Source organism: Osmerus eperlanus, chromosome 25 (assembly GCF_963692335.1).
Source record: "Osmerus eperlanus chromosome 25, fOsmEpe2.1, whole genome shotgun sequence".
NCBI classification, from domain to species: Eukaryota; Metazoa; Chordata; class Actinopteri; order Osmeriformes; family Osmeridae; genus Osmerus; species Osmerus eperlanus.
Window position 1 is genome coordinate 399,699 of NC_085042.1, and position 26,208 is coordinate 425,906.

Below are 26,208 nucleotides of genomic sequence, written 5' to 3' on the forward strand. Positions count from 1 at the left end.
TTCTCAGTCAGCCCCGCCTATGGACCCGCCCTTTGCCCCTCCACCACTTTGCCCTCTCTTCCAAATATGGTCGCTTTCGATATTATCTTTTTATTACCTGCAAGTAGGGGTTCCATGGTGTAATGGTCAGCACTCTGGACTTTGAATCCAGTAATCCGAGTTCAAATCTCGGTGGAACCTACAGACAAAGTCCGCGACTCAAAATACAGCCAATGCGGAAGTCCACAATGCCTTATGGTGTCGTTAGCTAGATTCCCTTCTTCTTATCAGTGTCCTGGTGGTCCATCTGAAAATAATTTCATAATTAAGTAGATATTAAACCTTATAGATCGGTATATTTGGGGGCGTGACTGGCTTGATTGACAGGTCCAGTCTGGAGTGATTGACAGCCCGTTTGGACAAAGGGGGTCTTCTCCATGGAAGCTAACAATGTTTGCAGCGACTTTGAGCGGTTTACTAGCCAGGGGCATAGTGGCAAGTAGAGAAAGGCTGTTAGCGAGGTGGCTTCTCAGTCAGCCCCGCCCATGGACCCGCCCTTTGCCCCTCCACCACTTTGCCCTCTCGTCCAAATATGGTCGCTTTCGATATTATCTTTTGATAATCTGAAAGTAGGGGTTCCATGGTGTAATGGTCAGCACTCTGGACTTTGAATCCAGTAATCCGAGTTCATACAGCCAATGCGGAAGTCCACAATGCCTTATGGTGTCGTTAGCTAGATTCCCTTCTTCTTATCAGTGTCCTGGTGGTCCATCTGAAAATAATTTCATAATTAAGTAGATATTAAACCTTAAAGATCGGTATATTTGGGGGCGTGGCTGGCTTGATTGACAGGTCCAGTCTGGAGTGATTGACAGCCCGTTTGGACAAAGGGGGTCTTCTCCATGGAAGCTAACAATGTTTGCAGCGACTTTGAGCGGTTTTCTAGCCAGGGGCATAGTGGCAAGTAGAGAAAGGCTGTTAGCGAGGTGGCTTCTCAGTCAGCCCCGCCTATGGACCCGCCCTTTGCCCCTCCACCACTTTGCCCTCTCTTCCAAATATGGTCGCTTTCGATATTATCTTTTGATAATCTGCAAGCAGGGATTCCATGGTGTAATGGTCAGCACTCTGGACTTTGAATCCAGTAATCCGAGTTCAAATCTTGGTGGAACCTACAGGCAAAGTCCGTGACTCAAAATACAGCCAATGCGTAAATCCACAATGCTTTATGGTGTCGTTAGCTAGATTTTCTTCTTCTTATCAGTGTCCTGGTGGTCCATCTGAAAATAATTTCATAATTAAGTAGATATTAAACCTTAAAGATCGGTATATTTGGGGGCGTGGCTGGCTTGATTGACAGGTCCAGTCTGGAGTGATTGACAGCCCGTTTGGACAAAGGGGGTCTTCTCCATGGAAGCTAACAATGTTTGCAGCGACTTTGAGCGGTTTTCTAGCCAGGGGCATAGTGGCAAGTAGAGAAAGGCTGTTAGCGAGGTGGCTTCTCAGTCAGCCCCGCCTATGGACCCGCCCTTTGCCCCTCCACCACTTTGCCCTCTCGTCCAAGTATGGTCGCTTTCGATATTATCTTTTGATAATCTGCAAGCAGGGATTCCATGGTGTAATGGTCAGCACTCTGGACTTTGAATCCAGTAATCCGAGTTCAAATCTCGGTGGAACCTGCAGGCAAAGTCTGCGACTCAAAATACAGCCAATGCAGAAGTCCACAATGCCTTATGGTGTCGTTAGCTAGATTCCCTTCTTCTTATCAGTGTCCTGGTGGTCCATCTGAAAATAATTTCATAATTAAGTAGATATTAAACCTTAAAGATCGGTATATTTGGGGGCGTGGCTGGCTTGATTGACAGGTCCAGTCTGGAGTGATTGACAGCCCGTTTGGACAAAGGGGGTCTTCTTCATGGAAGCTAACAATGTTTGCAGCGACTTTGAGCGGTTTTCTAGCCAGGGGCATAGTGGCAAGTAGAGAAAGGCTGTTAGCGAGGTGGCTTCTCAGTCAGCCCCGCCTATGGACCCGCCCTTTGCCCCTCCACCACTTTGCCCTCTCGTCCAAATATGGTCGCTTTCGATATTATCTTTTGATAATCTGCAAGCAGGGATTCCATGGTGTAATGGTCAGCACTCTGGACTTTGAATCCAGTAATCCGAGTTCAAATCTCGGTGGAACCTACAGGCAAAGTCCGCGACTCAAAATACAGCCAATGCGTAAATCCACAATGCCTTATGGTGTCGTTAGCTAGATTTTCTTCTTCTTATCAGTGTCCTGGTGGTCCATCTGAAAATAATTTCATAATTAAGTAGATATTAAACCTTAAAGATCGGTATATTTGGGGGCGTGGCTGGCTTGATTGACAGGTCCAGTCTGGAGTGATTGACAGCCCGTTTGGACAAAGGGGGTCTTCTCCATGGAAGCTAACAATGTTTGCAGCGACTTTGAGCGGTTTACTAGCCAGGGGCATAGTGGCAAGTAGAGAAAGGCTGTTAGCGAGGTGGCTTCTCAGTCAGCCCCGCCCATGGACCCTCCCTTTGCCCCTCCACCACTTTGCCCTCTCGGCCAAATATGGTCGCTTTCGATATTATCTTTTTATAACCTGCAAGTAGGGGTTCCATGGTGTAATGGTCAGCACTCTGGACTTTGAATCCAGTAATCCGAGTTCAAATCTCGGTGGAACCTACAGACAAAGTCCGCGACTCAAAATACAGCCAATGCGGAAGTCCACAATGCCTTATGGTGTCGTTAGCTAGATTCCCTTCTTCTTATCAGTGTCCTGGTGGTCCATCTGAAAATAATTTCATAATTAAGTAGATATTAAACCTTAAAGATCGGTATATTTGGGGGCGTGGCTGGCTTGATTGACAGGTCCAGTCTGGAGTGATTGACAGCCCGTTTGGACAAAGGGGGTCTTCTTCATGGAAGCTAACAATGTTTGCAGCGACTTTGAGCGGTTTTCTAGCCAGGGGCATAGTGGCAAGTAGAGAAAGGCTGTTAGCGAGGTGGCTTCTCAGTCAGCCCCGCCTATGGACCCGCCCTTTGCCCCTCCACCACTTTGCCCTCTCGTCCAAATATGGTCGCTTTCGATATTATCTTTTGATAATCTGCAAGCAGGGATTCCATGGTGTAATGGTCAGCACTCTGGACTTTGAATCCAGTAATCCGAGTTCAAATCTCGGTGGAACCTACAGGCAAAGTCCGCGACTCAAAATACAGCCAATGGAGAAGTCCACAAAGCCTTATGGTGTCGTTAGCTAGATTCCCTTCTTCTTATCAGTGTCCTGGTGGTCCATCTGAAAATAATTTCATAATTAAGTAGATATTAAACCTTAAAGATCGGTATATTTGGGGGCGTGGCTGGCTTGATTGACAGGTCCAGTCTGGAGTGATTGACAGCCCGTTTGGACAAAGGGGGTCTTCTTCATGGAAGCTAACAATGTTTGCAGCGACTTTGAGCGGTTTACTAGCCAGGGGCATAGTGGCAAGTAGAGAAAGGCTGTTAGCGAGGTGGCTTCTCAGTCAGCCCCTTTCATGGACCCGCCCTTTGCCCCTCCACCACTTTGCCCTCTCGTCCAAATATGGTCGCTTTCGATATTATCTTTTGATAATCTGCAAGCAGGGATTCCATGGTGTAATGGTCAGCACTCTGGACTTTGAATCCAGTAATCCGAGTTCAAATCTCGGTGGAACCTACAGGCAAAGTCAGCGACTCAAAATACAGCCAATGCGTAAATCCACAATGCCTTATGGTGTCGTTAGCTAGATTCCCTTCTTCTTATCAGTGAGGAACCTACAGGCAAAGTCCGCGACTCAAAATACAGCCAATGCGTAAATCCACAATGCCTTATGGTGTCGTTAGCTAGATTTTCTTCTTCTTATCAGTGTCCTGGTGGTCCATCTGAAAATAATTTCATAATTAAGTAGATATTAAACCTTAAAGATCGGTATATTTGGGGGCGTGGCTGGCTTGATTGACAGGTCCAGTCTGGAGTGATTGACAGCCCGTTTGGACAAAGGGGGTCTTCTCCATGGAAGCTAACAATGTTTGCAGCGACTTTGAGCGGTTTTCTAGCCAGGGGCATAGTGGCAAGTAGAGAAAGGCTGTTAGCGAGGTGGCTTCTCAGTCAGCCCCGCCTATGGACCCGCCCTTTGCCCCTCCACCACTTTGCCCTCTCGTCCAAGTATGGTCGCTTTCGATATTATCTTTTGATAATCTGCAAGCAGGGATTCCATGGTGTAATGGTCAGCACTCTGGACTTTGAATCCAGTAATCCGACTTCAAATCTTGGTGGAACCTGCAGGCAAAGTCTGCGACTCAAAATACAGCCAATGCAGAAGTCCACAATGCCTTATGGTGTCGTTAGCTAGATTCCCTTCTTCTTATCAGTGTCCTGGTGGTCCATCTGAAAATAATTTCATAATTAAGTAGATATTAAACCTTAAAGATCGGTATATTTGGGGGCGTGGCTGGCTTGATTGACAGGTCCAGTCTGGAGTGATTGACAGCCCGTTTGGACAAAGGGGGTCTTCTTCATGGAAGCTAACAATGTTTGCAGCGACTTTGAGCGGTTTTCTAGCCAGGGGCATAGTGGCAAGTAGAGAAAGGCTGTTAGCGAGGTGGCTTCTCAGTCAGCCCCGCCTATGGACCCGCCCTTTGCCCCTCCACCACTTTGCCCTCTCTTCCAAATATGGTCGCTTTCGATATTATCTTTTGATAATCTGCAAGCAGGGATTCCATGGTGTAATGGTCAGCACTCTGGACTTTGAATCCAGTAATCCGAGTTCAAATCTCGGTGGAACCTACAGGCAAAGTCCGCGACTCAAAATACAGCCAATGCGTAAATCCACAATGCCTTATGGTGTCGTTAGCTAGATTTTCTTCTTCTTATCAGTGTCCTGGTGGTCCATCTGAAAATAATTTCATAATTAAGTAGATATTAAACCTTAAAGATCGGTATATTTGGGGGCGTGGCTGGCTTGATTGACAGGTCCAGTCTGGAGTGATTGACAGCCCGTTTGGACAAAGGGGGTCTTCTCCATGGAAGCTAACAATGTTTGCAGCGACTTTGAGCGGTTTTCTAGCCAGGGGCATAGTGGCAAGTAGAGAAAGGCTGTTAGCGAGGTGGCTTCTCAGTCAGCCCCGCCTATGGACCCGCCCTTTGCCCCTCCACCACTTTGCCCTCTCGTCCAAGTATGGTCGCTTTCGATATTATCTTTTGATAATATGCAAGCAGGGATTCCATGGTGTAATGGTCAGCACTCTGGACTTTGAATCCAGTAATCCGAGTTCAAATCTCGGTGGAACCTGCAGGCAAAGTCTGCGACTCAAAATACAGCCAATGCAGAAGTCCACAATGCCTTATGGTGTCGTTAGCTAGATTCCCTTCTTCTTATCAGTGTCCTGGTGGTCCATCTGAAAATAATTTCATAATTAAGTAGATATTAAACCTTAAAGATCGGTATATTTGGGGGCGTGGCTGGCTTGATTGACAGGTCCAGTCAGGAGTGATTGACAGCCCGTTTGGACAAAGGGGGTCTTCTTCATGGAAGCTAACAATGTTTGCAGCGACTTTGAGCGGTTTTCTAGCCAGGGGCATAGTGGCAAGTAGAGAAAGGCTGTTAGCGAGGTGGCTTCTCAGTCAGCCCCGCCTATGGACCCGCCCTTTGCCCCTCCACCACTTTGCCCTCTCGTCCAAATATGGTCGCTTTCGATATTATCTTTTGATAATCTGCAAGCAGGGATTCCATGGTGTAATGGTCAGCACTCTGGACTTTGAATCCAGTAATCCGAGTTCAAATCTCGGTGGAACCTACAGGCAAAGTCCGCGACTCAAAATACAGCCAATGCGTAAATCCACAATGCCTTATGGTGTCGTTAGCTAGATTCCCTTCTTCTTATCAGTGTCCTGGTGGTCCATCTGAAAATAATTTCATAATTAAGTAGATATTAAACCTTAAAGATCGGTATATTTGGGGGCGTGACTGGCTTGATTGACAGGTCCAGTCTGTAGTGATTGACAGCCCGTTTGGACAAAGGGGGTCTTCTCCATGGAAGCTAACAATGTTTGCAGCGACTTTGAGCGGTTTACTAGCCAGGGGCATAGTGGCAAGTAGAGAAAGGCTGTTAGCGAGGTGGCTTCTCAGTCAGCCCCGCCCATGGACCCGCCCTTTGCCCCTCCACCACTTTGCCCTCTCGTCCAAATATGGTCGCTTTCGATATTATCTTTTTATAACCTGCAAGTAGGGGTTCCATGGTGTAATGGTCAGCACTCTGGACTTTGAATCCAGTAATCCGAGTTCAAATCTCAGTGGAACCTACAGGCAAAGTCCGCGACTCAAAATACAGCCAATGCGGAAGTCCACAATGCCTTATGGTGTCGTTAGCTAGATTCCCTTCTTCTTATCAGTGTCCTGGTGGTCCATCTGAAAATAATTTCATAATTAAGTAGATATTAAACCTTAAAGATCGGTATATTTGGGGGCGTGGCTGGCTTGATTGACAGGTCCAGTCTGGAGTGATTGACAGCCCGTTTGGACAAAGGGGGTCTTCTTCATGGAAGCTAACAATGTTTGCAGCGACTTTGAGCGGTTTTCTAGCCAGGGGCATAGTGGCAAGTAGAGAAAGGCTGTTAGCGAGGTGGCTTCTCAGTCAGCCCCGCCTATGGACCCGCCCTTTGCCCCTCCACCACTTTGCCCTCTCGTCCAAATATGGTCGCTTTCGATATTATCTTTTGATAATCTGCAAGCAGGGATTCCATGGTGTAATGGTCAGCACTCTGGACTTTGAATCCAGTAATCCGAGTTCAAATCTCGGTGGAACCTACAGGCAAAGTCCGCGACTCAAAATACAGCCAATGGAGAAGTCCACAAAGCCTTATGGTGTCGTTAGCTAGATTCCCTTCTTCTTATCAGTGTCCTGGTGGTCCATCTGAAAATAATTTCATAATTAAGTAGATATTAAACCTTAAAGATCGGTATATTTGGGGGCGTGGCTGGCTTGATTGACAGGTCCAGTCTGGAGTGATTGACAGCCCGTTTGGACAAAGGGGGTCTTCTTCATGGAAGCTAACAATGTTTGCAGCGACTTTGAGCGGTTTACTAGCCAGGGGCATAGTGGCAAGTAGAGAAAGGCTGTTAGCGAGGTGGCTTCTCAGTCAGCCCCTTTCATGGACCCGCCCTTTGCCCCTCCACCACTTTGCCCTCTCGTCCAAATATGGTCGCTTTCGATATTATCTTTTGATAATCTGCAAGCAGGGATTCCATGGTGTAATGGTCAGCACTCTGGACTTTGAATCCAGTAATCCGAGTTCAAATCTCGGTGGAACCTACAGGCAAAGTCAGCGACTCAAAATACAGCCAATGCGTAAATCCACAATGCCTTATGGTGTCGTTAGCTAGATTCCCTTCTTCTTATCAGTGAGGAACCTACAGGCAAAGTCCGCGACTCAAAATACAGCCAATGCGTAAATCCACAATGCCTTATGGTGTCGTTAGCTAGATTTTCTTCTTCTTATCAGTGTCCTGGTGGTCCATCTGAAAATAATTTCATAATTAAGTAGATATTAAACCTTAAAGATCGGTATATTTGGGGGCGTGGCTGGCTTGATTGACAGGTCCAGTCTGGAGTGATTGACAGCCCGTTTGGACAAAGGGGGTCTTCTCCATGGAAGCTAACAATGTTTGCAGCGACTTTGAGCGGTTTTCTAGCCAGGGGCATAGTGGCAAGTAGAGAAAGGCTGTTAGCGAGGTGGCTTCTCAGTCAGCCCCGCCTATGGACCCGCCCTTTGCCCCTCCACCACTTTGCCCTCTCGTCCAAGTATGGTCGCTTTCGATATTATCTTTTGATAATCTGCAAGCAGGGATTCCATGGTGTAATGGTCAGCACTCTGGACTTTGAATCCAGTAATCCGACTTCAAATCTTGGTGGAACCTGCAGGCAAAGTCTGCGACTCAAAATACAGCCAATGCAGAAGTCCACAATGCCTTATGGTGTCGTTAGCTAGATTCCCTTCTTCTTATCAGTGTCCTGGTGGTCCATCTGAAAATAATTTCATAATTAAGTAGATATTAAACCTTAAAGATCGGTATATTTGGGGGCGTGGCTGGCTTGATTGACAGGTCCAGTCTGGAGTGATTGACAGCCCGTTTGGACAAAGGGGGTCTTCTTCATGGAAGCTAACAATGTTTGCAGCGACTTTGAGCGGTTTTCTAGCCAGGGGCATAGTGGCAAGTAGAGAAAGGCTGTTAGCGAGGTGGCTTCTCAGTCAGCCCCGCCTATGGACCCGCCCTTTGCCCCTCCACCACTTTGCCCTCTCTTCCAAATATGGTCGCTTTCGATATTATCTTTTGATAATCTGCAAGCAGGGATTCCATGGTGTAATGGTCAGCACTCTGGACTTTGAATCCAGTAATCCGAGTTCAAATCTCGGTGGAACCTACAGGCAAAGTCCGCGACTCAAAATACAGCCAATGCGTAAATCCACAATGCCTTATGGTGTCGTTAGCTAGATTTTCTTCTTCTTATCAGTGTCCTGGTGGTCCATCTGAAAATAATTTCATAATTAAGTAGATATTAAACCTTAAAGATCGGTATATTTGGGGGCGTGGCTGGCTTGATTGACAGGTCCAGTCTGGAGTGATTGACAGCCCGTTTGGACAAAGGGGGTCTTCTCCATGGAAGCTAACAATGTTTGCAGCGACTTTGAGCGGTTTTCTAGCCAGGGGCATAGTGGCAAGTAGAGAAAGGCTGTTAGCGAGGTGGCTTCTCAGTCAGCCCCGCCTATGGACCCGCCCTTTGCCCCTCCACCACTTTGCCCTCTCGTCCAAGTATGGTCGCTTTCGATATTATCTTTTGATAATATGCAAGCAGGGATTCCATGGTGTAATGGTCAGCACTCTGGACTTTGAATCCAGTAATCCGAGTTCAAATCTCGGTGGAACCTGCAGGCAAAGTCTGCGACTCAAAATACAGCCAATGCAGAAGTCCACAATGCCTTATGGTGTCGTTAGCTAGATTCCCTTCTTCTTATCAGTGTCCTGGTGGTCCATCTGAAAATAATTTCATAATTAAGTAGATATTAAACCTTAAAGATCGGTATATTTGGGGGCGTGGCTGGCTTGATTGACAGGTCCAGTCAGGAGTGATTGACAGCCCGTTTGGACAAAGGGGGTCTTCTTCATGGAAGCTAACAATGTTTGCAGCGACTTTGAGCGGTTTTCTAGCCAGGGGCATAGTGGCAAGTAGAGAAAGGCTGTTAGCGAGGTGGCTTCTCAGTCAGCCCCGCCTATGGACCCGCCCTTTGCCCCTCCACCACTTTGCCCTCTCGTCCAAATATGGTCGCTTTCGATATTATCTTTTGATAATCTGCAAGCAGGGATTCCATGGTGTAATGGTCAGCACTCTGGACTTTGAATCCAGTAATCCGAGTTCAAATCTCGGTGGAACCTACAGGCAAAGTCCGCGACTCAAAATACAGCCAATGCGTAAATCCACAATGCCTTATGGTGTCGTTAGCTAGATTTTCTTCTTCTTATCAGTGTCCTGGTGGTCCATCTGAAAATAATTTCATAATTAAGTAGATATTAAACCTTAAAGATCGGTATATTTGGGGGCGTGGCTGGCTTGATTGACAGGTCCAGTCTGGAGTGATTGACAGCCCGTTTGGACAAAGGGGGTCTTCTCCATGGAAGCTAACAATGTTTGCAGCGACTTTGAGCGGTTTACTAGCCAGGGGCATAGTGGCAAGTAGAGAAAGGCTGTTAGCGAGGTGGCTTCTCAGTCAGCCCCGCCCATGGACCCTCCCTTTGCCCCTCCACCACTTTGCCCTCTCGGCCAAATATGGTCGCTTTCGATATTATCTTTTTATAACCTGCAAGTAGGGGTTCCATGGTGTAATGGTCAGCACTCTGGACTTTGAATCCAGTAATCCGAGTTCAAATCTTGGTGGAACCTACAGACAAAGTCCGCGACTCAAAATACAGCCAATGCGGAAGTCCACAATGCCTTATGGTGTCGTTAGCTAGATTCCCTTCTTCTTATCAGTGTCCTGGTGGTCCATCTGAAAATAATTTCATAATTAAGTAGATATTAAACCTTAAAGATCGGTATATTTGGGGGCGTGGCTGGCTTGATTGACAGGTCCAGTCTGGAGTGATTGACAGCCCGTTTGGACAAAGGGGGTCTTCTTCATGGAAGCTAACAATGTTTGCAGCGACTTTGAGCGGTTTTCTAGCCAGGGGCATAGTGGCAAGTAGAGAAAGGCTGTTAGCGAGGTGGCTTCTCAGTCAGCCCCGCCTATGGACCCGCCCTTTGCCCCTCCACCACTTTGCCCTCTCGTCCAAATATGGTCGCTTTCGATATTATCTTTTGATAATCTGCAAGCAGGGATTCCATGGTGTAATGGTCAGTACTCTGGACATTGAATCCAGTAATCCGAGTTCAAATCTCGGTGGAACCTACAGGCAAAGTCCGCGACTCAAAATACAGCCAATTGAGAAGTCCACAAAGCCTTATGGTGTCGTTAGCTAGATTCCCTTCTTCTTATCAGTGTCCTGGTGGTCCATCTGAAAATAATTTCATAATTAAGTAGATATTAAACCTTAAAGATCGGTATATTTGGGGGCGTGGCTGGCTTGATTGACAGGTCCAGTCAGGAGTGATTGACAGCCCGTTTGGACAAAGGGGGTCTTCTTCATGGAAGCTAACAATGTTTGCAGCGACTTTGAGCGGTTTTCTAGCCAGGGGCATAGTGGCAAGTAGAGAAAGGCTGTTAGCGAGGTGGCTTCTCAGTCAGCCCCGCCTATGGACCCGCCCTTTGCCCCTCCACCACTTTGCCCTCTCGTCCAAATATGGTCGCTTTCGATATTATCTTTTGATAATCTGCAAGCAGGGATTCCATGGTGTAATGGTCAGCACTCTGGACTTTGAATCCAGTAATCCGAGTTCAAATCTCGGTGGAACCTACAGGCAAAGTCCGCGACTCAAAATACAGCCAATGCGTAAATCCACAATGCCTTATGGTGTCGTTAGCTAGATTTTCTTCTTCTTATCAGTGTCCTGGTGGTCCATCTGAAAATAATTTCATAATTAAGTAGATATTAAACCTTAAAGATCGGTATATTTGGGGGCGTGGCTGGCTTGATTGACAGGTCCAGTCTGGAGTGATTGACAGCCCGTTTGGACAAAGGGGGTCTTCTCCATGGAAGCTAACAATGTTTGCAGCGACTTTGAGCGGTTTACTAGCCAGGGGCATAGTGGCAAGTAGAGAAAGGCTGTTAGCGAGGTGGCTTCTCAGTCAGCCCCGCCCATGGACCCTCCCTTTGCCCCTCCACCACTTTGCCCTCTCGGCCAAATATGGTCGCTTTCGATATTATCTTTTTATAACCTGCAAGTAGGGGTTCCATGGTGTAATGGTCAGCACTCTGGACTTTGAATCCAGTAATCCGAGTTCAAATCTTGGTGGAACCTACAGACAAAGTCCGCGACTCAAAATACAGCCAATGCGGAAGTCCACAATGCCTTATGGTGTCGTTAGCTAGATTCCCTTCTTCTTATCAGTGTCCTGGTGGTCCATCTGAAAATAATTTCATAATTAAGTAGATATTAAACCTTAAAGATCGGTATATTTGGGGGCGTGGCTGGCTTGATTGACAGGTCCAGTCTGGAGTGATTGACAGCCCGTTTGGACAAAGGGGGTCTTCTTCATGGAAGCTAACAATGTTTGCAGCGACTTTGAGCGGTTTTCTAGCCAGGGGCATAGTGGCAAGTAGAGAAAGGCTGTTAGCGAGGTGGCTTCTCAGTCAGCCCCGCCTATGGACCCGCCCTTTGCCCCTCCACCACTTTGCCCTCTCGTCCAAATATGGTCGCTTTCGATATTATCTTTTGATAATCTGCAAGCAGGGATTCCATGGTGTAATGGTCAGTACTCTGGACATTGAATCCAGTAATCCGAGTTCAAATCTCGGTGGAACCTACAGGCAAAGTCCGCGACTCAAAATACAGCCAATTGAGAAGTCCACAAAGCCTTATGGTGTCGTTAGCTAGATTCCCTTCTTCTTATCAGTGTCCTGGTGGTCCATCTGAAAATAATTTCATAATTAAGTAGATATTAAACCTTAAAGATCGGTATATTTGGGGGCGTGGCTGGCTTGATTGACAGGTCCAGTCTGGAGTGATTGACAGCCCGTTTGGACAAAGGGGGTCTTCTCCATGGAAGCTAACAATGTTTGCAGCGACTTTGAGCGGTTTACTAGCCAGGGGCATAGTGGCAAGTAGAGAAAGGCTGTTAGCGAGGTGGCTTCTCAGTCAGCCCCTTTCATGGACCCGCCCTTTGCCCCTCCACCACTTTGCCCTCTCGTCCAAATATGGTCGCTTTTGATATTATCTTTTGATAATCTGCAAGTAGGGGTTCCATGGTGTAATGGTCAGCACTCTGGACTTTGAATCCAGTAATCCGTGTTCAAATCTAGGTGGAACCTACAGGCAAAGTCAGCGACTCAAAATACAGCCAATGCGTAAATCCACAATGCCTTATGGTGTCGTTAGCTAGATTTTCTTCTTATCAGTGTCCTGGTGGTCCATCTGAAAATAATTTCATAATTAAGTAGATATTAAACCTTAAAGATCGGTATATTTGGGGGCGTGGCTGGCTTGATTGACAGGTCCAGTCTGGAGTGATTGACAGCCCGTTTGGACAAAGGGGGTCTTCTCCATGGAAGCTAACAATGTTTGCAGCGACTTTGAGCGGTTTACTAGCCAGGGGCATAGTGGCAAGTAGAGAAAGGCTGTTAGCGAGGTGGCTTCTCAGTCAGCCCCGCCTATGGACCCGCCCTTTGCCCCTCCACCACTTTGCCCTCTCGTCCAAGTATGGTCGCTTTCGATATTATCTTTTGATAATCTGCAAGCAGGGATTCCATGGTGTAATGGTCAGCACTCTGGACTTTGAATCCAGTAATCCGACTTCAAATCTTGGTGGAACCTGCAGGCAAAGTCTGCGACTCAAAATACAGCCAATGCAGAAGTCCACAATGCCTTATGGTGTCGTTAGCTAGATTCCCTTCTTCTTATCAGTGTCCTGGTGGTCCATCTGAAAATAATTTCATAATTAATTAGATATTAAACCTTAAAGATCGGTATATTTGGGGGCGTGGCTGGCTTGATTGACAGGTCCAGTCTGGAGTGATTGACAGCCCGTTTGGACAAAGGGGGTCTTCTTCATGGAAGCTAACAATGTTTGCAGCGACTTTGAGCGGTTTACTAGCCAGGGGCATAGTGGCAAGTAGAGAAAGGCTGTTAGCGAGGTGGCTTCTCAGTCAGCCCCTTTCATGGACCCGCCCTTTGCCCCTCCACCACTTTGCCCTCTCGTCCAAATATGGTCGCTTTTGATATTATCTTTTGATAATCTGCAAGTAGGGGTTCCATGGTGTAATGGTCAGCACTCTGGACTTTGAATCCAGTAATCCGTGTTCAAATCTAGGTGGAACCTACAGGCAAAGTCAGCGACTCAAAATACAGCCAATGCGTAAATCCACAATGCCTTATGGTGTCGTTAGCTAGATTTTCTTCTTATCAGTGTCCTGGTGGTCCATCTGAAAATAATTTCATAATTAAGTAGATATTAAACCTTAAAGATCGGTATATTTGGGGGCGTGGCTGGCTTGATTGACAGGTCCAGTCTGGAGTGATTGACAGCCCGTTTGGACAAAGGGGGTCTTCTCCATGGAAGCTAACAATGTTTGCAGCGACTTTGAGCGGTTTACTAGCCAGGGGCATAGTGGCAAGTAGAGAAAGGCTGTTAGCGAGGTGGCTTCTCAGTCAGCCCCGCCTATGGACCCGCCCTTTGCCCCTCCACCACTTTGCCCTCTCGTCCAAGTATGGTCGCTTTCGATATTATCTTTTGATAATCTGCAAGCAGGGATTCCATGGTGTAATGGTCAGCACTCTGGACTTTGAATCCAGTAATCCGACTTCAAATCTTGGTGGAACCTGCAGGCAAAGTCTGCGACTCAAAATACAGCCAATGCAGAAGTCCACAATGCCTTATGGTGTCGTTAGCTAGATTCCCTTCTTCTTATCAGTGTCCTGGTGGTCCATCTGAAAATAATTTCATAATTAATTAGATATTAAACCTTAAAGATCGGTATATTTGGGGGCGTGGCTGGCTTGATTGACAGGTCCAGTCTGGAGTGATTGACAGCCCGTTTGGACAAAGGGGGTCTTCTTCATGGAAGCTAACAATGTTTGCAGCGACTTTGAGCGGTTTACTAGCCAGGGGCATAGTGGCAAGTAGAGAAAGGCTGTTAGCGAGGTGGCTTCTCAGTCAGCCCCTTTCATGGACCCGCCCTTTGCCCCTCCACCACTTTGCCCTCTCGTCCAAATATGGTCGCTTTTGATATTATCTTTTGATAATCTGCAAGTAGGGGTTCCATGGTGTAATGGTCAGCACTCTGGACTTTGAATCCAGTAATCCGTGTTCAAATCTAGGTGGAACCTACAGGCAAAGTCAGCGACTCAAAATACAGCCAATGCGTAAATCCACAATGCCTTATGGTGTCGTTAGCTAGATTTTCTTCTTATCAGTGTCCTGGTGGTCCATCTGAAAATAATTTCATAATTAAGTAGATATTAAACCTTAAAGATCGGTATATTTGGGGGCGTGGCTGGCTTGATTGACAGGTCCAGTCTGGAGTGATTGACAGCCCGTTTGGACAAAGGGGGTCTTCTCCATGGAAGCTAACAATGTTTGCAGCGACTTTGAGCGGTTTACTAGCCAGGGGCATAGTGGCAAGTAGAGAAAGGCTGTTAGCGAGGTGGCTTCTCAGTCAGCCCCGCCTATGGACCCGCCCTTTGCCCCTCCACCACTTTGCCCTCTCGTCCAAGTATGGTCGCTTTCGATATTATCTTTTGATAATCTGCAAGCAGGGATTCCATGGTGTAATGGTCAGCACTCTGGACTTTGAATCCAGTAATCCGACTTCAAATCTTGGTGGAACCTGCAGGCAAAGTCTGCGACTCAAAATACAGCCAATGCAGAAGTCCACAATGCCTTATGGTGTCGTTAGCTAGATTCCCTTCTTCTTATCAGTGTCCTGGTGGTCCATCTGAAAATAATTTCATAATTAAGTAGATATTAAACCTTAAAGATCGGTATATTTGGGGGCGTGGCTGGCTTGATTGACAGGTCCAGTCTGGAGTGATTGACAGCCCGTTTGGACAAAGGGGGTCTTCTTCATGGAAGCTAACAATGTTTGCAGCGACTTTGAGCGGTTTTCTAGCCAGGGGCATAGTGGCAAGTAGAGAAAGGCTGTTAGCGAGGTGGCTTCTCAGTCAGCCCCGCCTATGGACCCGCCCTTTGCCCCTCCACCACTTTGCCCTCTCTTCCAAATATGGTCGCTTTCGATATTATCTTTTGATAATCTGCAAGCAGGGATTCCATGGTGTAATGGTCAGCACTCTGGACTTTGAATCCAGTAATCCGAGTTCAAATCTCGGTGGAACCTACAGGCAAAGTCCGCGACTCAAAATACAGCCAATGCGTAAATCCACAATGCCTTATGGTGTCGTTAGCTAGATTTTCTTCTTCTTATCAGTGTCCTGGTGGTCCATCTGAAAATAATTTCATAATTAAGTAGATATTAAACCTTAAAGATCGGTATATTTGGGGGCGTGGCTGGCTTGATTGACAGGTCCAGTCTGGAGTGATTGACAGCCCGTTTGGACAAAGGGGGTCTTCTCCATGGAAGCTAACAATGTTTGCAGCGACTTTGAGCGGTTTTCTAGCCAGGGGCATAGTGGCAAGTAGAGAAAGGCTGTTAGCGAGGTGGCTTCTCAGTCAGCCCCGCCTATGGACCCGCCCTTTGCCCCTCCACCACTTTGCCCTCTCGTCCAAGTATGGTCGCTTTCGATATTATCTTTTGATAATATGCAAGCAGGGATTCCATGGTGTAATGGTCAGCACTCTGGACTTTGAATCCAGTAATCCGAGTTCAAATCTCGGTGGAACCTGCAGGCAAAGTCTGCGACTCAAAATACAGCCAATGCAGAAGTCCACAATGCCTTATGGTGTCGTTAGCTAGATTCCCTTCTTCTTATCAGTGTCCTGGTGGTCCATCTGAAAATAATTTCATAATTAAGTAGATATTAAACCTTAAAGATCGGTATATTTGGGGGCGTGGCTGGCTTGATTGACAGGTCCAGTCAGGAGTGATTGACAGCCCGTTTGGACAAAGGGGGTCTTCTTCATGGAAGCTAACAATGTTTGCAGCGACTTTGAGCGGTTTTCTAGCCAGGGGCATAGTGGCAAGTAGAGAAAGGCTGTTAGCGAGGTGGCTTCTCAGTCAGCCCCGCCTATGGACCCGCCCTTTGCCCCTCCACCACTTTGCCCTCTCGTCCAAATATGGTCGCTTTCGATATTATCTTTTGATAATCTGTAAGCAGGGATTCCATGGTGTAATGGTCAGCACTCTGGACTTTGAATCCAGTAATCCGAGTTCAAATCTCGGTGGAACCTACAGGCAAAGTCCGCGACTCAAAATACAGCCAATGCGTAAATCCACAATGCCTTATGGTGTCGTTAGCTAGATTTTCTTCTTCTTATCAGTGTCCTGGTGGTCCATCTGAAAATAATTTCATAATTAAGTAGATATTAAACCTTAAAGATCGGTATATTTGGGGGCGTGGCTGGCTTGATTGACAGGTCCAGTCTGGATTGATTGACAGCCCGTTTGGACAAAGGGGGTCTTCTCCATGGAAGCTAACAATGTTTGCAGCGACTTTGAGCGGTTTACTAGCCAGGGGCATAGTGGCAAGTAGAGAAAGGCTGTTAGCGAGGTGGCTTCTCAGTCAGCCCCGCCCATGGACCCTCCCTTTGCCCCTCCACCACTTTGCCCTCTCGGCCAAATATGGTCGCTTTCGATATTATCTTTTTATAACCTGCAAGTAGGGGTTCCATGGTGTAATGGTCAGCACTCTGGACTTTGAATCCAGTAATCCGAGTTCAAATCTCGGTGGAACCTACAGACAAAGTCCGCGACTCAAAATACAGCCAATGCGGAAGTCCACAATGCCTTATGGTGTCGTTAGCTAGATTCCCTTCTTCTTATCAGTGTCCTGGTGGTCCATCTGAAAATAATTTCATAATTAAGTAGATATTAAACCTTAAAGATCGGTATATTTGGGGGCGTGGCTGGCTTGATTGACAGGTCCAGTCTGGAGTGATTGACAGCCCGTTTGGACAAAGGGGGTCTTCTTCATGGAAGCTAACAATGTTTGCAGCGACTTTGAGCGGTTTTCTAGCCAGGGGCATAGTGGCAAGTAGAGAAAGGCTGTTAGCGAGGTGGCTTCTCAGTCAGCCCCGCCTATGGACCCGCCCTTTGCCCCTCCACCACTTTGCCCTCTCGTCCAAATATGGTCGCTTTCGATATTATCTTTTGATAATCTGCAAGCAGGGATTCCATGGTGTAATGGTCAGTACTCTGGACATTGAATCCAGTAATCCGAGTTCAAATCTCGGTGGAACCTACAGGCAAAGTCCGCGACTCAAAATACAGCCAATTGAGAAGTCCACAAAGCCTTATGGTGTCGTTAGCTAGATTCCCTTCTTCTTATCAGTGTCCTGGTGGTCCATCTGAAAATAATTTCATAATTAAGTAGATATTAAACCTTAAAGATCGGTATATTTGGGGGCGTGGCTGGCTTGATTGACAGGTCCAGTCTGGAGTGATTGACAGCCCGTTTGGACAAAGGGGGTCTTCTCCATGGAAGCTAACAATGTTTGCAGCGACTTTGAGCGGTTTACTAGCCAGGGGCATAGTGGCAAGTAGAGAAAGGCTGTTAGCGAGGTGGCTTCTCAGTCAGCCCCTTTCATGGACCCGCCCTTTGCCCCTCCACCACTTTGCCCTCTCGTCCAAATATGGTCGCTTTTGATATTATCTTTTGATAATCTGCAAGTAGGGGTTCCATGGTGTAATGGTCAGCACTCTGGACTTTGAATCCAGTAATCCGTGTTCAAATCTAGGTGGAACCTACAGGCAAAGTCAGCGACTCAAAATACAGCCAATGCGTAAATCCACAATGCCTTATGGTGTCGTTAGCTAGATTTTCTTCTTATCAGTGTCCTGGTGGTCCATCTGAAAATAATTTCATAATTAAGTAGATATTAAACCTTAAAGATCGGTATATTTGGGGGCGTGGCTGGCTTGATTGACAGGTCCAGTCTGGAGTGATTGACAGCCCGTTTGGACAAAGGGGGTCTTCTCCATGGAAGCTAACAATGTTTGCAGCGACTTTGAGCGGTTTACTAGCCAGAGGCATAGTGGCAAGTAGAGAAAGGCTGTTAGCGAGGTGGCTTCTCAGTCAGCCCCGCCCATGGACCCGCCCTTTGCCCCTCCACCACTTTGCCCTCTCGTCCAAATATGGTCGCTTTTGATATTATCTTTTGATAATCTGCAAGGAGGGGTTCCATGGTGTAATGGTCAGCACTCTGGACTTTGAATACAGTAATCCGAGTTCAAATCTCGGTGGAACCTACAGGCAAAGTCAGCGACTCAAAATACAGCCAATGCGTAAATCCACAATGCCTTATGGTGTCGTTAGCTAGAATTTCTTCTTCCTATCAGTGTCCTGGTGGTCCATCTGAAAATAATTTCATAATTAAGTAGATATTAAACCTTAAAGATCGGTATATTTGGGGGCGTGGCTGGCTTGATTGACAGGTCCAGTCTGGAGTGATTGACAGCCCGTTTGGACAAAGGGGCTCTTCTCCATGGAAGCTAACAATGTTTGCAGCGACTTTGAGCGGTTTACTAGCCAGGGGCATAGTGGCAAGTAGAGAAAGGCTGTTAGCGAGGTGGCTTCTCAGTCAGCCCCGCCCATGGACCCTCCCTTTGCCCCTCCACCACTTTGCCCTCTCGGCCAAATATGGTCGCTTTCGATATTATCTTTTTATAACCTGCAAGTAGGGGTTCCATGGTGTAATGGTCAGCACTCTGGACTTTGAATCCAGTAATCCGAGTTCAAATCTCGGTGGAACCTACAGACAAAGTCCGTGACTCAAAATACAGCCAATGCGGAAGTCCACAATGCCTTATGGTGTCGTTAGCTAGATTCCCTTCTTCTTATCAGTGTCCTGGTGGTCCATCTGAAAATAATTTCATAATTAAGTAGATATTAAACCTTAAAGATCGGTATATTTGGGGGCGTGACTGGCTTGATTGACAGGTCCAGTCTGTAGTGATTGACAGCCCGTTTGGACAAAGGGGGTCTTCTCCATGGAAGCTAACAATGTTTGCAGCGACTTTGAGCGGTTTACTAGCCAGGGGCATAGTGGCAAGTAGAGAAAGGCTGTTAGCGAGGTGGCTTCTCAGTCAGCCCCGCCCATGGACCCGCCCTTTGCCCCTCCACCACTTTGCCCTCTCGTCCAAATATGGTCGCTTTCGATATTATCTTTTTATAACCTGCAAGTAGGGGTTCCATGGTGTAATGGTCAGCACTCTGGACTTTGAATCCAGTAATCCGAGTTCAAATCTCAGTGGAACCTACAGGCAAAGTCCGCGACTCAAAATACAGCCAATGCGGAAGTCCACAATGCCTTATGGTGTCGTTAGCTAGATTCCCTTCTTCTTATCAGTGTCCTGGTGGTCCATCTGAAAATAATTTCATAATTAAGTAGATATTAAACCTTAAAGATTGGTATATTTGGGGGCGTGGCTGGCTTGATTGACAGGTCCAGTCTGGAGTGATTGACAGCCCGTTTGGACAAAGGGGGTCTTCTCCATGGAAGCTAACAATGTTTGCAGCGACTTTGAGCGGTTTACTAGCCAGGGGCATAGTGGCAAGTAGAGAAAGGCTGTTAGCGAGGTGGCTTCTCAGTCAGCCCCGCCCATGGACCCGCCCTTTGCCCCTCCACCACTTTGCCCTCTCGTCCAAATATGGTCGCTTTCGATATTATCTTTTGATAATCTGCAAGTAGGGGTTCCATGGTGTAATGGTCAGCACTCTGGACTTTGAATACAGTAATCCGAGTTCATACAGCCAATGCGGAAGTCCACAATGCCTTATGGTGTCGTTAGCTAGATTCCCTTCTTCTTATCAGTGTCCTGGTGGTCCATCTGAAAATAATTTCATAATTAAGTAGATATTAAACCTTAAAGATTGGTATATTTGGGGGCGTGGCTGGCTTGATTGACAGGTCCAGTCTGGAGTGATTGACAGCCCGTTTGGACAAAGGGGGTCTTCTCCATGGAAGCTAACAATGTTTGCAGCGACTTTGAGCGGTTTACTAGCCAGGGGCATAGTGGCAAGTAGAGAAAGGCTGTTAGCGAGGTGGCTTCTCAGTCAGCCCCGCCCATGGACTCGCCCTTTGCCCCTCCACCACTTTGCCCTCTCGGCCAAATATGGTCGCTTTCGATATTATCTTTTGATAATCTGCAAGTAGGGGTTCCATGGTGTAATGGTCAGCACTCTGGACTTTGAATCCAGTAATCCGAGTTCAAATCTCGGTGGAACCTACAGGCAAAGTCCGCGACTCAAAATACAGACAATGCGGAAGTCCACAATGCCTTATGGTGTCGTTAGCTAGATTCCCTTCTTCTTATCAGTGTCCTGGTGGTCCATCTGAAAATAATTTCATAATTAAGTAGATATTAAACCTTAAAGATCGGTATATTTGGGGGCGTGACTGGCTTGATTGACAGGTCCAGTCTGGAGTGATTGACAGCCCGTTTGGACAAAGGGGGTCTTCTCCATGGAAGCTAACAATGTTTGCAGCGACTTTGAGCGGTTTACTAGCCAGGGGCATAGTGGCAAGTAGAGAAAGGCTGTTAGCGAGGTGGCTTCTCAGTCAGCCCCGCCTATGGACCCGCCCTTTGCCCCTCCACCACTTTGCCCTCTCGTCCAAATATGGTCGCTTTCGATATTATCTTTTGATAATCTGCAAGCAGGGATTCCATGGTGTAATGGTCAGCACTCTGGACTTTGAATCCAGTAATCCGAGTTCAAATCTCGGTGGAACCTACAGGCAAAGTCCGAGACTCAAAATACAGCCAATGGAGAAGTCCACAAAGCCTTATGGTGTCGTTAGCTAGATTCCCTTCTTCTTATCAGTGAGGAACCTACAGGCAAAGTCCGCGACTCAAAATACAGCCAATGCGTAAATCCACAATGCCTTATGGTGTCGTTAGCTAGATTTTCTTCTTCTTATCAGTGTCCTGGTGGTCCATCTGAAAATAATTTCATAATTAAGTAGATATTAAACCTTAAAGATCGGTATATTTGGGGGCGTGGCTGGCTTGATTGACAGGTCCAGTCTGGAGTGATTGACAGCCCGTTTGGACAAAGGGGGTCTTCTCCATGGAAGCTAACAATGTTTGCAGCGACTTTGAGCGGTTTTCTAGCCAGGGGCATAGTGGCAAGTAGAGAAAGGCTGTTAGCGAGGTGGCTTCTCAGTCAGCCCCGCCTATGGACCCGCCCTTTGCCCCTCCACCACTTTGCCCTCTCGTCCAAGTATGGTCGCTTTCGATATTATCTTTTGATAATCTGAAAGTAGGGGTTCCATGGTGTAATGGTCAGCACTCTGGACTTTGAATCCAGTAATCCGAGTTCATACAGCCAATGCGGAAGTCCACAATGCCTTATGGTGTCGTTAGCTAGATTCCCTTCTTCTTATCAGTGTCCTGGTGGTCCATCTGAAAATAATTTCATAATTAAGTAGATATTAAACCTTAAAGATCGGTATATTTGGGGGCGTGGCTGGCTTGATTGACAGGTCCAGTCTGGAGTGATTGACAGCCCGTTTGGACAAAGGGGGTCTTCTCCATGGAAGCTAACAATGTTTGCAGCGACTTTGAGCGGTTTTCTAGCCAGGGGCATAGTGGCAAGTAGAGAAAGGCTGTTAGCGAGGTGGCTTCTCAGTCAGCCCCGCCTATGGACCCGCCCTTTGCCCCTCCACCACTTTGCCCTCTCTTCCAAATATGGTCGCTTTCGATATTATCTTTTGATAATCTGCAAGCAGGGATTCCATGGTGTAATGGTCAGCACTCTGGACTTTGAATCCAGTAATCCGAGTTCAAATCTTGGTGGAACCTACAGGCAAAGTCCGTGACTCAAAATACAGCCAATGCGTAAATCCACAATGCTTTATGGTGTCGTTAGCTAGATTTTCTTCTTCTTATCAGTGTCCTGGTGGTCCATCTGAAAATAATTTCATAATTAAGTAGATATTAAACCTTAAAGATCGGTATATTTGGGGGCGTGGCTGGCTTGATTGACAGGTCCAGTCTGGAGTGATTGACAGCCCGTTTGGACAAAGGGGGTCTTCTCCATGGAAGCTAACAATGTTTGCAGCGACTTTGAGCGGTTTTCTAGCCAGGGGCATAGTGGCAAGTAGAGAAAGGCTGTTAGCGAGGTGGCTTCTCAGTCAGCCCCGCCTATGGACCCGCCCTTTGCCCCTCCACCACTTTGCCCTCTCGTCCAAGTATGGTCGCTTTCGATATTATCTTTTGATAATCTGCAAGCAGGGATTCCATGGTGTAATGGTCAGCACTCTGGACTTTGAATCCAGTAATCCGAGTTCAAATCTCGGTGGAACCTGCAGGCAAAGTCTGCGACTCAAAATACAGCCAATGCAGAAGTCCACAATGCCTTATGGTGTCGTTAGCTAGATTCCCTTCTTCTTATCAGTGTCCTGGTGGTCCATCTGAAAATAATTTCATAATTAAGTAGATATTAAACCTTAAAGATCGGTATATTTGGGGGCGTGGCTGGCTTGATTGACAGGTCCAGTCTGGAGTGATTGACAGCCCGTTTGGACAAAGGGGGTCTTCTTCATGGAAGCTAACAATGTTTGCAGCGACTTTGAGCGGTTTTCTAGCCAGGGGCATAGTGGCAAGTAGAGAAAGGCTGTTAGCGAGGTGGCTTCTCAGTCAGCCCCGCCTATGGACCCGCCCTTTGCCCCTCCACCACTTTGCCCTCTCGTCCAAATATGGTCGCTTTCGATATTATCTTTTGATAATCTGCAAGCAGGGATTCCATGGTGTAATGGTCAGCACTCTGGACTTTGAATCCAGTAATCCGAGTTCAAATCTCGGTGGAACCTACAGGCAAAGTCCGCGACTCAAAATACAGCCAATGCGTAAATCCACAATGCCTTATGGTGTCGTTAGCTAGATTTTCTTCTTCTTATCAGTGTCCTGGTGGTCCATCTGAAAATAATTTCATAATTAAGTAGATATTAAACCTTAAAGATCGGTATATTTGGGGGCGTGGCTGGCTTGATTGACAGGTCCAGTCTGGAGTGATTGACAGCCCGTTTGGACAAAGGGGGTCTTCTCCATGGAAGCTAACAATGTTTGCAGCGACTTTGAGCGGTTTACTAGCCAGGGGCATAGTGGCAAGTAGAGAAAGGCTGTTAGCGAGGTGGCTTCTCAGTCAGCCCCGCCCATGGACCCTCCCTTTGCCCCTCCACCACTTTGCCCTCTCGGCCAAATATGGTCGCTTTCGATATTATCTTTTTATAACCTGCAAGTAGGGGTTCCATGGTGTAATGGTCAGCACTCTGGACTTTGAATCCAGTAATCCGAGTTCAAATCTCGGTGGAACCTACAGACAAAGTCCGCGACTCAAAATACAGCCAATGCGGAAGTCCACAATGCCTTATGGTGTCGTTAGCTAGATTCCCTTCTTCTTATCAGTGTCCTGGTGGTCCATCTGAAAATAATTTCATAATTAAGTAGATATTAAACCTTAAAGATCGGTATATTTGGGGGCGTGGCTGGCTTGATTGACAGGTCCAGTCTGGAGTGATTGACAGCCCGTTTGGACAAAGGGGGTCTTCTTCATGGAAGCTAACAATGTTTGCAGCGACTTTGAGCGGTTTTCTAGCCAGGGGCATAGTGGCAAGTAGAGAAAGGCTGTTAGCGAGGTGGCTTCTCAGTCAGCCCCGCCTATGGACCCGCCCTTTGCCCCTCCACCACTTTGCCCTCTCGTCCAAATATGGTCGCTTTCGATATTATCTTTTGATAATCTGCAAGCAGGGATTCCATGGTGTAATGGTCAGCACTCTGGACTTTGAATCCAGTAATCCGAGTTCAAATCTCGGTGGAACCTACAGGCAAAGTCCGCGACTCAAAATACAGCCAATGGAGAAGTCCACAAAGCCTTATGGTGTCGTTAGCTAGATTCCCTTCTTCTTATCAGTGTCCTGGTGGTCCATCTGAAAATAATTTCATAATTAAGTAGATATTAAACCTTAAAGATCGGTATATTTGGGGGCGTGGCTGGCTTGATTGACAGGTCCAGTCTGGAGTGATTGACAGCCCGTTTGGACAAAGGGGGTCTTCTTCATGGAAGCTAACAATGTTTGCAGCGACTTTGAGCGGTTTACTAGCCAGGGGCATAGTGGCAAGTAGAGAAAGGCTGTTAGCGAGGTGGCTTCTCAGTCAGCCCCGCCTATGGACCCGCCCTTTGCCCCTCCACCACTTTGCCCTCTCGTCCAAATATGGTCGCTTTCGATATTATCTTTTGATAATCTGCAAGCAGGGATTCCATGGTGTAATGGTCAGCACTCTGGACTTTGAATCCAGTAATCCGAGTTCAAATCTCGGTGGAACCTACAGGCAAAGTCCGAGACTCAAAATACAGCCAATGGAGAAGTCCACAAAGCCTTATGGTGTCGTTAGCTAGATTCCCTTCTTCTTATCAGTGAGGAACCTACAGGCAAAGTCCGCGACTCAAAATACAGCCAATGCGTAAATCCACAATGCCTTATGGTGTCGTTAGCTAGATTTTCTTCTTCTTATCAGTGTCCTGGTGGTCCATCTGAAAATAATTTCATAATTAAGTAGATATTAAACCTTAAAGATCGGTATATTTGGGGGCGTGGCTGGCTTGATTGACAGGTCCAGTCTGGAGTGATTGACAGCCCGTTTGGACAAAGGGGGTCTTCTCCATGGAAGCTAACAATGTTTGCAGCGACTTTGAGCGGTTTTCTAGCCAGGGGCATAGTGGCAAGTAGAGAAAGGCTGTTAGCGAGGTGGCTTCTCAGTCAGCCCCGCCTATGGACCCGCCCTTTGCCCCTCCACCACTTTGCCCTCTCGTCCAAGTATGGTCGCTTTCGATATTATCTTTTGATAATCTGCAAGCAGGGATTCCATGGTGTAATGGTCAGCACTCTGGACTTTGAATCCAGTAATCCGACTTCAAATCTTGGTGGAACCTGCAGGCAAAGTCTGCGACTCAAAATACAGCCAATGCAGAAGTCCACAATGCCTTATGGTGTCGTTAGCTAGATTCCCTTCTTCTTATCAGTGTCCTGGTGGTCCATCTGAAAATAATTTCATAATTAAGTAGATATTAAACCTTAAAGATCGGTATATTTGGGGGCGTGGCTGGCTTGATTGACAGGTCCAGTCTGGAGTGATTGACAGCCCGTTTGGACAAAGGGGGTCTTCTTCATGGAAGCTAACAATGTTTGCAGCGACTTTGAGCGGTTTTCTAGCCAGGGGCATAGTGGCAAGTAGAGAAAGGCTGTTAGCGAGGTGGCTTCTCAGTCAGCCCCGCCTATGGACCCGCCCTTTGCCCCTCCACCACTTTGCCCTCTCTTCCAAATATGGTCGCTTTCGATATTATCTTTTGATAATCTGCAAGCAGGGATTCCATGGTGTAATGGTCAGCACTCTGGACTTTGAATCCAGTAATCCGAGTTCAAATCTCGGTGGAACCTACAGGCAAAGTCCGCGACTCAAAATACAGCCAATGCGTAAATCCACAATGCCTTATGGTGTCGTTAGCTAGATTTTCTTCTTCTTATCAGTGTCCTGGTGGTCCATCTGAAAATAATTTCATAATTAAGTAGATATTAAACCTTAAAGATCGGTATATTTGGGGGCGTGGCTGGCTTGATTGACAGGTCCAGTCTGGAGTGATTGACAGCCCGTTTGGACAAAGGGGGTCTTCTCCATGGAAGCTAACAATGTTTGCAGCGACTTTGAGCGGTTTTCTAGCCAGGGGCATAGTGGCAAGTAGAGAAAGGCTGTTAGCGAGGTGGCTTCTCAGTCAGCCCCGCCTATGGACCCGCCCTTTGCCCCTCCACCACTTTGCCCTCTCGTCCAAGTATGGTCGCTTTCGATATTATCTTTTGATAATATGCAAGCAGGGATTCCATGGTGTAATGGTCAGCACTCTGGACTTTGAATCCAGTAATCCGAGTTCAAATCTCGGTGGAACCTGCAGG

At 47.0% G+C, this 26,208-nt stretch overlaps 36 non-coding genes across 36 annotated transcripts; all 36 read left to right on the forward strand.

Moving 5' to 3' along the window:
* The first annotated feature begins 108 nt into the window (after positions 1-108).
* trnaq-uug (transfer RNA glutamine (anticodon UUG)) lies at positions 109-180 on the forward strand. The gene has a single exon. It is a non-coding gene; the product is annotated as a tRNA-Gln (tRNA).
* An 897-nt stretch (positions 181-1,077) lies between these two features.
* On the forward strand, positions 1,078-1,150 carry trnaq-uug (transfer RNA glutamine (anticodon UUG)). The gene has a single exon. It is a non-coding gene; the product is annotated as a tRNA-Gln (tRNA).
* Positions 1,151-1,582: 432 nt separating this feature from the next.
* On the forward strand, positions 1,583-1,655 carry trnaq-uug (transfer RNA glutamine (anticodon UUG)). Its single transcript has one exon. It is a non-coding gene; the product is annotated as a tRNA-Gln (tRNA).
* Positions 1,656-2,087: 432 nt separating this feature from the next.
* trnaq-uug (transfer RNA glutamine (anticodon UUG)) lies at positions 2,088-2,160 on the forward strand. The gene has a single exon. It is a non-coding gene; the product is annotated as a tRNA-Gln (tRNA).
* A 433-nt stretch (positions 2,161-2,593) lies between these two features.
* trnaq-uug (transfer RNA glutamine (anticodon UUG)) lies at positions 2,594-2,665 on the forward strand. The gene has a single exon. It is a non-coding gene; the product is annotated as a tRNA-Gln (tRNA).
* Positions 2,666-3,097: 432 nt separating this feature from the next.
* Positions 3,098-3,170, forward strand: trnaq-uug (transfer RNA glutamine (anticodon UUG)). The gene has a single exon. It is a non-coding gene; the product is annotated as a tRNA-Gln (tRNA).
* A 432-nt stretch (positions 3,171-3,602) lies between these two features.
* On the forward strand, positions 3,603-3,675 carry trnaq-uug (transfer RNA glutamine (anticodon UUG)). The gene has a single exon. It is a non-coding gene; the product is annotated as a tRNA-Gln (tRNA).
* Positions 3,676-4,712: 1,037 nt separating this feature from the next.
* trnaq-uug (transfer RNA glutamine (anticodon UUG)) lies at positions 4,713-4,785 on the forward strand. Its single transcript has one exon. It is a non-coding gene; the product is annotated as a tRNA-Gln (tRNA).
* Positions 4,786-5,217: 432 nt separating this feature from the next.
* On the forward strand, positions 5,218-5,290 carry trnaq-uug (transfer RNA glutamine (anticodon UUG)). The gene has a single exon. It is a non-coding gene; the product is annotated as a tRNA-Gln (tRNA).
* A 432-nt stretch (positions 5,291-5,722) lies between these two features.
* On the forward strand, positions 5,723-5,795 carry trnaq-uug (transfer RNA glutamine (anticodon UUG)). Its single transcript has one exon. It is a non-coding gene; the product is annotated as a tRNA-Gln (tRNA).
* Positions 5,796-6,228: 433 nt separating this feature from the next.
* On the forward strand, positions 6,229-6,300 carry trnaq-uug (transfer RNA glutamine (anticodon UUG)). The gene has a single exon. It is a non-coding gene; the product is annotated as a tRNA-Gln (tRNA).
* Positions 6,301-6,732: 432 nt separating this feature from the next.
* Positions 6,733-6,805, forward strand: trnaq-uug (transfer RNA glutamine (anticodon UUG)). Its single transcript has one exon. It is a non-coding gene; the product is annotated as a tRNA-Gln (tRNA).
* A 432-nt stretch (positions 6,806-7,237) lies between these two features.
* Positions 7,238-7,310, forward strand: trnaq-uug (transfer RNA glutamine (anticodon UUG)). Its single transcript has one exon. It is a non-coding gene; the product is annotated as a tRNA-Gln (tRNA).
* A 1,037-nt stretch (positions 7,311-8,347) lies between these two features.
* On the forward strand, positions 8,348-8,420 carry trnaq-uug (transfer RNA glutamine (anticodon UUG)). Its single transcript has one exon. It is a non-coding gene; the product is annotated as a tRNA-Gln (tRNA).
* Positions 8,421-8,852: 432 nt separating this feature from the next.
* On the forward strand, positions 8,853-8,925 carry trnaq-uug (transfer RNA glutamine (anticodon UUG)). The gene has a single exon. It is a non-coding gene; the product is annotated as a tRNA-Gln (tRNA).
* A 432-nt stretch (positions 8,926-9,357) lies between these two features.
* trnaq-uug (transfer RNA glutamine (anticodon UUG)) lies at positions 9,358-9,430 on the forward strand. The gene has a single exon. It is a non-coding gene; the product is annotated as a tRNA-Gln (tRNA).
* Positions 9,431-9,863: 433 nt separating this feature from the next.
* Positions 9,864-9,935, forward strand: trnaq-uug (transfer RNA glutamine (anticodon UUG)). Its single transcript has one exon. It is a non-coding gene; the product is annotated as a tRNA-Gln (tRNA).
* Positions 9,936-10,872: 937 nt separating this feature from the next.
* Positions 10,873-10,945, forward strand: trnaq-uug (transfer RNA glutamine (anticodon UUG)). Its single transcript has one exon. It is a non-coding gene; the product is annotated as a tRNA-Gln (tRNA).
* A 433-nt stretch (positions 10,946-11,378) lies between these two features.
* trnaq-uug (transfer RNA glutamine (anticodon UUG)) lies at positions 11,379-11,450 on the forward strand. Its single transcript has one exon. It is a non-coding gene; the product is annotated as a tRNA-Gln (tRNA).
* Positions 11,451-15,408: 3,958 nt separating this feature from the next.
* Positions 15,409-15,481, forward strand: trnaq-uug (transfer RNA glutamine (anticodon UUG)). The gene has a single exon. It is a non-coding gene; the product is annotated as a tRNA-Gln (tRNA).
* Positions 15,482-15,913: 432 nt separating this feature from the next.
* trnaq-uug (transfer RNA glutamine (anticodon UUG)) lies at positions 15,914-15,986 on the forward strand. Its single transcript has one exon. It is a non-coding gene; the product is annotated as a tRNA-Gln (tRNA).
* A 432-nt stretch (positions 15,987-16,418) lies between these two features.
* trnaq-uug (transfer RNA glutamine (anticodon UUG)) lies at positions 16,419-16,491 on the forward strand. The gene has a single exon. It is a non-coding gene; the product is annotated as a tRNA-Gln (tRNA).
* Positions 16,492-16,924: 433 nt separating this feature from the next.
* On the forward strand, positions 16,925-16,996 carry trnaq-uug (transfer RNA glutamine (anticodon UUG)). Its single transcript has one exon. It is a non-coding gene; the product is annotated as a tRNA-Gln (tRNA).
* A 1,440-nt stretch (positions 16,997-18,436) lies between these two features.
* trnaq-uug (transfer RNA glutamine (anticodon UUG)) lies at positions 18,437-18,508 on the forward strand. The gene has a single exon. It is a non-coding gene; the product is annotated as a tRNA-Gln (tRNA).
* A 433-nt stretch (positions 18,509-18,941) lies between these two features.
* Positions 18,942-19,013, forward strand: trnaq-uug (transfer RNA glutamine (anticodon UUG)). Its single transcript has one exon. It is a non-coding gene; the product is annotated as a tRNA-Gln (tRNA).
* A 433-nt stretch (positions 19,014-19,446) lies between these two features.
* Positions 19,447-19,518, forward strand: trnaq-uug (transfer RNA glutamine (anticodon UUG)). Its single transcript has one exon. It is a non-coding gene; the product is annotated as a tRNA-Gln (tRNA).
* An 898-nt stretch (positions 19,519-20,416) lies between these two features.
* trnaq-uug (transfer RNA glutamine (anticodon UUG)) lies at positions 20,417-20,488 on the forward strand. Its single transcript has one exon. It is a non-coding gene; the product is annotated as a tRNA-Gln (tRNA).
* A 432-nt stretch (positions 20,489-20,920) lies between these two features.
* trnaq-uug (transfer RNA glutamine (anticodon UUG)) lies at positions 20,921-20,993 on the forward strand. Its single transcript has one exon. It is a non-coding gene; the product is annotated as a tRNA-Gln (tRNA).
* A 997-nt stretch (positions 20,994-21,990) lies between these two features.
* On the forward strand, positions 21,991-22,063 carry trnaq-uug (transfer RNA glutamine (anticodon UUG)). Its single transcript has one exon. It is a non-coding gene; the product is annotated as a tRNA-Gln (tRNA).
* Positions 22,064-22,495: 432 nt separating this feature from the next.
* On the forward strand, positions 22,496-22,568 carry trnaq-uug (transfer RNA glutamine (anticodon UUG)). The gene has a single exon. It is a non-coding gene; the product is annotated as a tRNA-Gln (tRNA).
* Positions 22,569-23,000: 432 nt separating this feature from the next.
* On the forward strand, positions 23,001-23,073 carry trnaq-uug (transfer RNA glutamine (anticodon UUG)). The gene has a single exon. It is a non-coding gene; the product is annotated as a tRNA-Gln (tRNA).
* A 433-nt stretch (positions 23,074-23,506) lies between these two features.
* On the forward strand, positions 23,507-23,578 carry trnaq-uug (transfer RNA glutamine (anticodon UUG)). Its single transcript has one exon. It is a non-coding gene; the product is annotated as a tRNA-Gln (tRNA).
* Positions 23,579-24,010: 432 nt separating this feature from the next.
* trnaq-uug (transfer RNA glutamine (anticodon UUG)) lies at positions 24,011-24,083 on the forward strand. Its single transcript has one exon. It is a non-coding gene; the product is annotated as a tRNA-Gln (tRNA).
* Positions 24,084-24,515: 432 nt separating this feature from the next.
* On the forward strand, positions 24,516-24,588 carry trnaq-uug (transfer RNA glutamine (anticodon UUG)). The gene has a single exon. It is a non-coding gene; the product is annotated as a tRNA-Gln (tRNA).
* A 1,037-nt stretch (positions 24,589-25,625) lies between these two features.
* On the forward strand, positions 25,626-25,698 carry trnaq-uug (transfer RNA glutamine (anticodon UUG)). Its single transcript has one exon. It is a non-coding gene; the product is annotated as a tRNA-Gln (tRNA).
* A 432-nt stretch (positions 25,699-26,130) lies between these two features.
* On the forward strand, positions 26,131-26,203 carry trnaq-uug (transfer RNA glutamine (anticodon UUG)). The gene has a single exon. It is a non-coding gene; the product is annotated as a tRNA-Gln (tRNA).
* Positions 26,204-26,208: the final 5 nt, after the last annotated feature.